Source organism: Melospiza melodia, chromosome 26, assembly GCF_035770615.1.
Source record: "Melospiza melodia melodia isolate bMelMel2 chromosome 26, bMelMel2.pri, whole genome shotgun sequence".
NCBI classification, from domain to species: Eukaryota; Metazoa; Chordata; class Aves; order Passeriformes; family Passerellidae; genus Melospiza; species Melospiza melodia.
The window spans coordinates 73,267-82,919 of NC_086219.1; the positions used below are offsets into that span (position 1 = coordinate 73,267).

Genomic DNA, 9,653 nt, shown 5'->3' on the forward strand with positions numbered 1-9,653 from the left:
TGATATATTTGCATTTCTAGTTTTATATTTTTTATGAAAACTCCAGCCCATACCCCAATAAAAGCCAAACAATCCCCAATTTATTTAAACTATATTTAAACATAAATCCTGTCACGGCTGCATTGCACAGCAGTGCCCCAAGCTAATCTGACACTTGTTCATCTCCTGGACCTGAAACTGAACCCGCTCACCTTGATCGCACCTGGCAGAACCATTTTCGTACCTTTTTCTGGCATGTCTTGGTTTTTTTTTTCTTTTGTCTTGAGTTTTTGTGGCCTTTACTGCCTCTCTTTTTTTCTGGCACTTCTTGGGGTTTTTTCTTCGTTTCTTCTTGCCCATCTTGGTGTTTTTTCTGGTTTTTCCTTGCCCCCCTTGGGGGTTTTTTTCAGGTTTTTTTTTTTTTTCCAGGTTTTTCCTTTTCTGGATTTTTTCTTCGCCATCTTAGTTTTTTGTTGCGATTTTTTTTCTTGCCCATCTTGGGGTTTTCCTCTGGTCTGTTTTCAGGGATTTTTCTTGCCCATCTTCGTTTTTTTTTTTTGTTGTTGGTTTTTCTTTTCTTTTCTTCTTCTATTTTTTTTCCCCCTAGGTTTCTCCTTGCCCTCCTGGTTTTTGGGTTTTTTTACCTACCTACCTACCTACCTACCTACCTACCTACCTACCTACCTTCCTTCCTTCCTTCCTTCCTTCCTTCCTTCCTTCCTTCCTTCCTTCCTTCCTTCCTTCCTTCCTTCCTTCCTTCCTTCCTTCCTTCCTTCCTTCCTTCCTTCCTTCCTTCTTTTTTCCTTTCATTTCCTTTCCTTATTTTCTTTTTTTCTTTTTCTTTCTTTCTTTCCCTGCATTTCTAATCTTGGTTTTCCTTTCTAGCTTTAGAATAAAAAAGCAGCAGTAGTAACTTTCAGGCTACCTGGGAGTAAAAAAACCTCCAAAACGAAAATGATTTAAAGAAAACGATTTATTCCCTGGGAGCCTGAAATTTTCTACTGCTGCACATGACATAGAGCTTTTATTCCTTTTTATAGATAGTTGATATTTTATACTTTATACAGCGCCCCCTGCCTTGTGCACGGGCGCTCTGCAGGCACAGCGATCCCTGCCGTCTGCACAGGCGCACTGCATGCAGAGCGCTGCGGCGTCGTTCGGTTCTGTTTAATGAAACTCGGCTGAATTCGGCGTGGTTCGGCTCTTGGTCTAAACTCGTTTCAGTTCGGCTCTTCGGCTAAACTCGGTCGTATTCGGCACATTGTCTAAATGCGGCTCAAGTCGGCTACACTCGGCTATCGTTTCCAGTCGGCTATCATCGGCTCTTGGTGTAAACTCGGCTGTTTTCGGCCGCACTGGGCTCTTCGGCTCAACTCGGCTGTTTCCGGCCACACTCGGCTCTTCGGTGAAACACGGCTGTTTTCGGCCACACTCGGCTCTTCGGGGAAACTCGGCTTTTTCCGGCCACACTCGGCTCTTCGGGGAAACTCGGCTCTTTCCGGCCACACTCGGCTCTTCGGGGAAACTCGGCTCTTTCCGGCCACACTCGGCTCTTCGGGGAAACTCGGCTCTTTCCGGCCACACTCGACTCTTCGGCTCTTCGGAACTATTCGGCCCGGCTCGGCTCCCTCAGGGCGGGAAAGCGGACGTGAGAGGACCCCGGCACAGCGAGGCGTTTACCCAGATGCCTCTCACAAACCCGCCAAAATACGCCCGCCCGCGGAGCCCCTGAGCCCACAGCATGTCTCGGGTACACATGAAACGCCACAGAAAAATCCGTCGGGGCCGCCATGACATCGGTATTCCGCGCAGGCAGTGCAGTTAAACACCCACACGGTCCTCCACTTCCCCGCCCTTTTCGCCGCCATGCTGAGAAGGTCAAACAAAACTCCGCGACATCGCCCACGCGCCACTCCCAAGCTGGCCGCCTCTAGCTGCACGGCTGCAGTACCGCGCTCTGCCCACAAGGCGGCAGCACTGCCGCCCGCCCCAGCCGGGGGCGCAGCGCGCCTCGGGGCTGCGGCAGCGAAGGCGGCAAAAAAGAACAGGGGCGACCCCCGCCGAAAACTGCTCTGAAATAAATGCCCCAAAACAACCGGGAAGAGGGAAAAAAACCGTCTGCCTCTAATCTAATAGGATAAAAGACAAAACAAAACAAAACACAACACAAAAAAAATTATTAAAAAAAATATTTAAATATTTTTAAAAATATTTTTTCATATTAATATTCACATTTCTATTTACAACGTATATTGATGTACACTGTCCATTTATACATTTCTTTTTATAAATACATTTCTATTCCATATTGCATATATCCCTAAAACTTAAATTTATTTGTATATTTTTATAAATATTTTCACATAGTAAGTATACATTTCTGTTACGATTTTTACTTCGGTAACACTTGGATTATTTAAAATAAAACCTTTGCCTCCATCCACATTAAAGCCAAAAAGAACCCCTTTCTTCAAAACTGTACTTAAATATTTTATAAAATTCTATTTTTCAGGTTCATATTCACATTTACATTTAAAATGTATACTTATGTATACTGTTATTTGTATTCTTCATTACATCACTTCCTATTATTTGTATTTATTTATATTTTGTGTTTATATATATATTTATATCTTGATTGTATATCTCAATATTTAGAAATATATAACAATATCTACATTCATACTATTTAAAATAAAAACCCTGCCTCTAACACAACAATAAAAAAAAACCGAACCCTTTCTTTTAAACAATATTTAAATAGATTTTATCCTAATGTTCAATTGTTATATTCATATTTGTATTTATAATGTATATTAATGTATATTGCTTACTTATATATTTATCTTTACCAATGTCAATTTATAAATAAATTTATATTCTATATTACATCCGATGCGAGTAGGTATTTATATTTTTTATATTTTTTTATTCATATTTTTATATGGATTAAATATTTCTGCGTCAAGATTTTTACTTCTGGAACACTTATAATATTCAAAATAAAAACCCTGCCTCTACTTAAACAAAAGCCAAAACATTCCATTTCTTTTAAACGATATTTACATATTTTTATATTTATATTCCCATTTATAATTTATATTGCCATTTAATGTTATTTATATTCCATGCCACAACTCCTCATATTACTTACATATATTTATATTTAAATTTATATTCATAGTTTAGCAATTTCTCTTTATATATTTATTATATATTTCTATCTTAAGATCCACATTTCTATATTGCTTATATTATTTAAAATAAAACTCCTGCCTCTAACCAAATAAAAACCAAGGACACCCCTTTATTTGAACCAGATTTAAAATTTACGAAGTAAATTTATTTTTCAAAATTATAATGATATTTATATGGATATTTTTATTTATTTTATGCATAGATTTTATCTATATTAGAGGGAATACCTTCTAATATAATCATAGAAATATATTTTCTGTATTATACATATTTTCTTACTTATATTTGTTTAAATTAAATATGTATAGATATTTGTATTTCTATATATATTTGTATATCTGAATTTATATTTTATTGCTATCATTTAAAAACCCCAGCCTATACCCTAATAAAACCCCCCAATTTACTTTAACTCTATTTAAATATTTTTATATTTACAATCTATATTTATATATCTTTGTGTATATATATATAAAATAGACTATCATTTATCTATATGATAACATGTTACAATTATATACCATATATTATAGTTTTATGTATGTATCTGTTATCTATATTTATGTTTACCACTCTAATGTTATATTTATTTTTAAATGTATATTTATTTCTATTTTCATCTCTATATTAAACCATGTCAGTTCATTAACCCGACGCACCAGAGCCACAACAATACTGTACCTTTGTCAGCACCGGCACGCAGCACACGCCCATCCCATCGCAGCACAGCAAAACAAAACCTATTTCTATTACTAACAGAACAAACATCCCACAACGTCACTGAACCCTAATAAAAACTCAAATAAACCTAACTGTAAATAAATTTTAAATCTCACTATAAAGTAGCCCAAAACCTCCGCACATTCTCATCATAAACTTCCTCCTAAACCAGTATCTCAAAAACCCCAAAAAACTCAAACACACCTTGAAAATGACACAACTGCTAATAAAAACAAACACCCATTAAAAATTAAATCAAACCAACGCACTAGACTCAAAACTGCACAACTGACCCTAAACATTACTAAAAAAAGTCCCCAAAGCTCTACCTTTATGTTAATGCACAAATAATAACATGTAATCTATAAAAGTTATTTCAAAAAATTAAAAAAAATAATTAAAACCATGAAAATAAAAAACCTAAACTATTAAAATATTAAAAAATATCACTACCTAAATTAAAAAACATATTGCCTATAAAAACCCACCATATAAATGCCCCTGTCCCAAAAAATAAAAATAAAAAAAAATATTGAACCACAAAGAAATCAGAACTTAGGAACACCAAAACCATAATGTTCAAGAACTCACACCACATCCCTTATCATACACCAACTACAAACAAGATAAAGCAATACAATGAATTCTTAAAAACCACCTTAAAACCACTACATTGAAAAACATTTCAAAAATTAAAAACTGCATCTAACAAAAGCCATCTAATAAATTCACACCCAAAACTCCAGCAGCCCAGCTGGCCCTACCAAAGCTCTAGGTTCATACATACAGTAAACAAAACCAAAATCCCAGTAATACCCATCAGAAATCTATGAAAGAACCCTACTGAAATTAATCCTGCCTCAAATACAAACCAACCCATCCAGAAAGTCAGCTTCACTCAAAAAACAATTTACACAGAGTTAATAATACCAAGAAATAAAACAACACACCATATACCACCAATGAATATCATAGTGAAGGAAAAAAAAAACACTACATTTTTTCCTTTTTGTTTTTTAAACTAACTTCTTTTATTAGCTAGAACAAAAGCTTTTGCCAGGACTGTAGCAACAACTTCTTTTTCTTCTTCTCCTTCTGAAATGTCCCTTCTCACTCCCAAATTCCTCTCAACTCCTGAGTTTACATCCAAGCAAAAAGCAAAATTCGTGCACTCATGCGTTCGCTGCTCCTGTCAGATTCTCTGTTTCCCTCCACATCTTCTTACACTTTCAGTCCTCACGCTGTCCCGCCGTGATGAGTCTGACAGAAGAATTGGCACATGTTAACAGAGCATTTCCCTCCCTCCCTCCCTCTCTCCCTCCCTCCCTCCCTCCGCTTTCCTCAGCGCATTTCAATCCATCCCAGGCCTGCAGTGATGCACGCTCACCCCAAAGCTCACAGCAAGCATGCAGCAGCTCAGGCTCACTCGGCTCCAGGGCCCAGAGCCTGCAGGCCCTGCAGCTGCCACACGGATGGACCTGGTTCCCTCCCCGGGTGCCCAGAGGGAAACCTGAGGGCAGGCGTCCACCCCGAGGGTGCACCCGCAGCCCCGGGCAGGCATGGAGTCGCCGGCTGCTCTCTGGGGACGACACCCTCCCTGCAGGCCACACTGCCTCGTCCTCTCCCACCCTGGGGGACAGGCACCTCCAGGGTCTGTGACCAGCCCCCTTCCGTCAGCATCCAGGGGCTCTGTCAGAGCCAGAGGGCTCAATTCGTGGTGAGTACCGATGGCACACAAATGGCAGCCTGAGGAAATCGTGTTCTGGCCTCTAAGTGCTTGGGACAGGGTCTGATTTTTTGTTTTGTACTTGTATAAGATTAGTACAACAGGGCTCTGATGGATGACATGGCAACAGAGAATTAAAAACTCCTCGACAGGATTACATCGACTTCTAGGAAAAGACAAAAGCTTAGGACCCTTCTGAAATCTACTTTTATTCCAAAGCACGGGGATTGTCAGCGTGCTGCACCTTCCAGCTTTTCAAAGCAGCTTACCTCTGAAGACCAGGAAACATTGATTTCTACAGAAACAATGGGCAACCCCCAGGCTAATCTCAGCACTACTGTTTAATAGGGGACCTGCCAGCGTGCCAGTCCAGCTTCAAGTGTGCTTTACTTCAGTCTAACGTCCCCACAAAATTCTTCTCACATCTTCCAACCCTGAAATCTTATTTTCCCCTAAAGCTTCTCTTCATTAGCAATTTCCAAGTAACATGGTATTTTTACAACATTCAAAAATGTCATGCTGGACTGTGCTAGAGAGTAATCTGCAAATATCAGCTTAGCAAAGTTTGAATTGACTTGTCCAGAGATAAAACCTACAAGTGAACACCTACACCTGCCTACAAAGAGCTAACAAGCCCCTGGCAGCTGCCAGCATCAAAGCACAGCGGATGTTTCTAATACAGGGTAAGGATAACAACATCACCTTCTGTTCTCTCCAGCTTCTTTTCCCTGCAGTCATATTTTGCTTCTTATGATTTTTTTAGTCCCCGTATCTTCTTGGACAGCACCGAGCCCGACGACAAGGATACGAGAGTCTTTCCCTGCCGGGCGGAGAGAACCAGGAAAACAGTTAAAAAAAGAACAGGGCAGTTTGAAATTCGTACTTGCAACGAGAAGCAGCGCCTAACCAACAGAACAAGAGTAAACAAAGCATGATACCTCCCTGGGGACAGAAGACTCATAAACTCTCCAGGATTCACAATTCCAGCCACCAACCCCTTCAGGACAGCAGCCAAGTGTCCCATGGGGTGGTGCTGCACCAAAGAACCATCTGAGAGGTTCCAAAGAGTGAAATGCACAGTATTTTGCAAAGACAAAAAATCTTGCAAAATAACAAAAATACAATAGATGTAAACTACAGGGCAAGAGTACAAGTGTTACCTTTGGCAGCTGGAACCATCCAGGTGAGCACCTGATAACGGGATCCTCGCCAGAGTTTGAACCCTTCAGGACACAGAAGGGTTTTCCCCAGAAATTTCACAGACTGAGTTTTGATAGAAGCACGCTCGCCGGATCCTCAGAAACGTCACCCATTCTCCAGGTGTCTGGAGAGAACTGCAAATGGCTCTCACGTAGTTGGAGCTAGTTCTGTAAGGTCTCAGGGTGAATTTCACCAGATGCAACCAAACTGGGCAACTCCCAGTGGGACAGAAGGAACCCAAAGCTTGGGTAAGCAGAGCTGCAGCAAATACTGAGGAAACAAACATAACAGCGTAAAAAATAATAAACCATCCTTTTTTTTCTCTTGCTTTTGTTTTTTTTTCTTATTCAGATCAGCATAGCAATTAAAGAGAAGGTGAAAAACTCACCATTACTGAACATTTCATCACCTGTAAGCTGAGCATCCTTAGCATAGTGGACTCCAAAGTTAAAATTCACCGATCCCTGGGAAATAAAGCCAAATATCGTATGGTAAAAAATCAAACAGCAGACATAAAAATTTGTTTCCTCTAAGCACTTTCAGGTACGTATGTATCTTTGCATTACACATTAGAACATACACTTTATACCATCACCTAATACATAATAATTTACCTTTAAATTTTGATAGTATAGCATGAATTTTTAACTTAAACTGGTGATCTATTATTATTCAGTTGGTGCCTAAAGTTATTTCTGCTGTCACGTTCAAAAAAACATGAATTTTTTTTACTGGAATGAGCAATTGATTTCAAAGTCATCACAAGCCCACCAAAACACAAAGCTGGGTTCACTGGACGGGTCTGTGAGCTAGAAGTAGTTAGGCTTGTACTTCCCTCTTGTTCTTCCAGAACCAATAAATCCTGTCAACAAAACCAGGATCTTTAGCCCGCTGCTGTGAAAGATTCTACAAGGATGATGGTTTGATTTGTGTTTAGAAGTTTTGATTTGAAATGGCCAGTTCAATGGATAAAGACAGTTTACGTAGTATTACATTACTGTTATTATTATTTCTATTGTTATTTTTACTAGTACTACTGCTATTGTTATCACCTGCTACTGGAAGAAACAAACCAGTAGTACCTATACTTAATTACTTTTATTTCCAGAAAATAATAAAGAAAAAGAACCAAACCAAAAAAAGTCACTTCCTACCTTTTATATCAAGGGATGAAAAATTTCTCTTGGGCTCTTCTCCAATTTATCAAGACTCATAGCACTGAAAGGCAAACAAAACAGTGCTTTATAGAAGGCCAAGTGCACGTTTCAAGGCTGAACCACCAACTGATTGCAGTGACAGCACTTACAACATGAATCGTTCCCAGAGCCTCTGTGAAATGGAATGTTCTGTGGAACTGCCGTTTCTTTCCGAAAACACTAACTTCCAACACTTCCTAATCGTATTTTGTATTTTAAAACAAAAGAAGTTAGTGAGACTCTGTGAGGAGGTCAGGTTTAAATTTATTTCCTTCCAAAGCTCAGAGCTCTGTTCCATCACCCTTCCCTTTGGCTCTACACTGGATCATGGTGAGCAGTTGAGGAGTGCTCAATAATCAATTCTATTTCTCTCTTTTTCTAGTTCTCTCTATTCCTAAATCATTCAAGACAAGTCAAATGAAAAATGACAAGTTCAGCATCAAAGTCACACTTTTTCCCTTTGTCTGGTCAAGAACAGGCTCTAAATCCACTTATTGCTACCTTCAAGGTTTAAGACTTGCAAAACCATTTTTACATGTTTTACAGGTTTATCATAAAACCCACAGAACGCAAGCTCTGAATTACAGGAAAAGGTACACAGGCAAATATCTAAAGGGATCACTTATTTGTAAATACATACCTTGATAGAGATCGCACTGAGAACCTTTCCGTGGGACTCTAAGAGACGCATGCTTTCTGAGCACCCTGTAAACAAGAAAAGCGACGATATATTACAGGACATCCCCACTTTTTCCACATATTCAAATAGGATTTTTAATAAAAACAGTTCCGTTACAAAAGAAGGAAGAAAACCAAGCTAATTTTACTCAGCTGTATTTACTGCCGATTTAGAGAAAAATGCCGGGCCGCGTCGCCCGTTGCGTCACACGCCGCGCCAGCAGCAGGGCCTGCCGGGAGTTGGAGTCTCGGGCTGACAGCCACTCATGTGCCGCGATAGCCGTTGCGTCACACGCCGCGCCGGCAGCACGGCCTGCCGGGAGTTGGAGTCTCGGGCTGACAGCCACCGCTCCGTCCCCCGGGAGCCACCGGGACCTGCACTCCCTCCCGGGCATCAAACGGCTCCTTCGCCCCACGGCGGGGAAGGACCTGAGGCAGCACCGCTCCTCCCCAATGCCCTCTCTTTTTCCCTCCAACTCTTTTTACTTTTTTCACTCTGTTTTTCACCACTTCCCTTCCCTTTTCCTTTTCCTTTTCCCTTTCCCTTCCCTTTCCTTTCCCCTTTCTTGTATTTCTAATCTTGGTTTACCTTTCCACCTTTAGAATAAAAAAGCAGCAGTAGAAACTTTCAGGCTACCCGAGAGTAAAAAAAAAAATCTGCAAAACGAAAATGATTTAAAGAAAACTATTTATTCCCTGGGAGCCCGAAATTTTCTACTGCTGCACGTGACACAGAGCTTTTATTCCTTCTTATAGATAGTTATATTTTACATATATTTATAGTTTATATTGATGCATTATATTAATAACTATATTTAATATGCACCTTATTCAAAAATATACGGGAATTTTTTTTTATTATTTACCATATCTACTGCTACAACTTATTTTTCCTTATATTTCTAATTTTTATATAAATCTTTAATGTGTTTATGATATATTTCTATACTTATATT

The 9,653-nt window shown here is 39.4% G+C and overlaps 1 long non-coding RNA gene across 2 annotated transcripts; it reads right to left on the reverse strand.

Moving 5' to 3' along the window:
* Window positions 1-3,705: 3,705 nt before the first annotated feature.
* On the reverse strand, window positions 3,706-8,710 carry LOC134429563 (uncharacterized). Of its 2 annotated transcripts, XR_010030610.1 has the most exons (7): window positions 8,660-8,696; window positions 8,130-8,216; window positions 7,978-8,041; window positions 7,212-7,287; window positions 6,784-7,093; window positions 6,326-6,443; window positions 3,706-5,157 (listed from the first exon to the last, which is right to left on the reverse strand). It is a non-coding gene; the product is annotated as an uncharacterized LOC134429563 (long non-coding RNA). The 2 variants fall into 2 exon arrangements; XR_010030611.1 differs by lacking the exon at window positions 8,130-8,216 and having other exon boundaries at window positions 3,713-5,157; window positions 8,660-8,710.
* Between the last annotated feature and the right edge of the window lie 943 nt (window positions 8,711-9,653).